We start from the raw sequence: 2,353 nt of genomic DNA, 5'->3' as shown, positions 1-2,353 counted from the left end.
CTCTAGTTGATATATATCAGTGTCCATACTGAAGTAGGTAGTTTCTACACAGAAGGTCAACATTACCATCAAGTTTCTTATTGGTATACTAGTGCGTTCTTTTAGATGGGTGTCTGTCACTAGTTTTTTCCTGAATCACCGATAGTGCTTCACCAGTTGGGACTTTGGTTAACAGACTTATCACATCTAGACTCACCATCTGGTTGGATTCAATGGGGGTATCCTTGCTCAATTCTGTGAAGTGGGTTGAATTATTCATGTACAATGTAGACTTTTCTGCTAACGGATTGATTATATCCACAAGGAAGCAGCTCAGTGGATGACATGCTGAACCTCTACAGCTCACTATAGGTCTTAATGGAATACCATCCTTGTGAATCTTAGGGAGACCGTACATGTGTGGTAGTTTACTGTAGTACTGAGTCAGTTGCCTGTACTTTATTGGTGTAAAGTGGCCCTTGTTCTTGATCAAGATCTGTGACAACTTCCTCTCTGTTTTCAGAGTTGGGACTTTCTTTACTTTGCTGCAGCTACCATCACTTATAAGACTTGCCATTTTTTCTGAATAGTCAGACTTGTTCACCACTACTGTAGCATTTTCCTTGTCCGCTGGAAGTATTAAGATGGAATTGTCACTCTGTAGTCTTTTGATAGCAATCTTTTCTTCCTTAGTGATGTTTGGTTTGGGAAGTTTTGCTTTTTCCGGTACCTGTCTCATTTTCCACCTTAGTTCATCTCCCTGAGCTTTTGGTATCTTTATGGCTATCTCTTCAATAGATCTTATGTCCAAGTATGGAATGCGCTTGATGGTTGTTACAAAGTTGACACCTTTGTTTAGTACTGCTTCTTCAGAGCTTTCTAGATGTAAGCTACTTACATTAATTACTGCTTTCACAATGGGTGACAGACTTCAGTCTTCATCCTCTGACCTTTGAGTTTTATAAACTTCTTAATCTGGCGTGTCTTCGCCATTTCAAATTCTTTCATGTACGACTTTTGTAGAACTTGTTGGGTTCTCTTTCTATCACCATCCCTGGTTATTTTCCTTAGTAATGAATGTAACCTCTCCTTGATTTCGTTATTTAGTTGATGTCTTTTCCAATTGTTGTAATGGATCCTCTCACAGACGACGGCTTGTCCTGCCCTTTCCACTACTCTTCTAGCTTTATATGAATCCACTGGTGTCATTATATTCAAACCAGGTGGTATTAGCTTTAAGTCTCTAATTAATGTAAGTAGCTGACATCTAGAAAGCTCTGAAGAAGCAGTACTGAACAAAGGTCTTACATTTCTGCGGCACTTCCTTTTCCATGTGCTAGAGCCACACATGTAGGAAATGCGGTCTTTAAACACACCCGATGCCAAAGCCTCATTATAGTAGAAGGCAGCAGTGTGGAAGATATCCATGCCAGAGAATAAATTCGAGATCCTTTTGCTTACACCTTTCACTAGGTTCTTGAAAACTTTCGTAGTTGTGGCCAATACCAAAGCCATTTGACAGGCACCCATGCTGGTGGCACGTAAAAAGCACCCACCACACTCTCGGAGTTGCGGGCGTTAGGAAAGGCATCCAGCTGTCGAAATTTTGCCAAACAGAATGGAACCTGATGCAGCCCCCCGGCTTACCAGTTTTCAATCAAATCGTCCAACCCATGCCAGCATGGAAAGCGGACATTAAATGATGATGATGATGATTATTATATATATATGTGTATTTTATATATACTTTTTTATTCTCTTACTTGTTTTAGTCATTTGACTGTGGCCATACTAGAGCATTGCTTTTAATCAAGCAAACCGACCCCAGGATTTTTTCCTTGTAAGCTTAGTACTTATTCTATCAGTCTCTTTTGTCAAGCTGCTAAGTTACAGGGTCGTAAACACATCAACATTGGTTATCAAGCAATGGTGGTGGGAACAAACACAGACACGCAAACATATACATACATACATACATACATACATACATATATATATATGTGTGTGTGTGTGTGTGTGTGTGTGTGTGTGTGTGTATACAGCGGGCTTCTTCCAGTTTCCATCTACCAAATCCACTCATAAGGTTTTGGTTGTGCCAAGGCTATTAGTAGAAGACACTTGCTCAAAGTGCCACACAGTGGGACTGAACCTGGAGCCATCTTGTTGGGAAGCAAGCTTCTTCTCGCACATCCACACTTGCACCTATATATATATATATAGTTTTAGGGAAAAGAACCAAGTTTCAAGAACTTATCAATGAAAATCCACTATCACATATAGAAAAATAAATAATTAAAAGCACAATAAATGAGTATAATATAAAGCAAAGTAAATATCATAAGATAAAGATAATAAAATATATTTATATATATTT

The sequence above is a fragment of the Octopus bimaculoides genome, unplaced genomic scaffold, assembly GCF_001194135.2.
Source record: "Octopus bimaculoides isolate UCB-OBI-ISO-001 unplaced genomic scaffold, ASM119413v2 Scaffold_180585, whole genome shotgun sequence".
NCBI lineage: Eukaryota > Metazoa > Mollusca > Cephalopoda > Octopoda > Octopodidae > Octopus > Octopus bimaculoides.
This window is presented reverse-complemented; position numbering follows the sequence as displayed.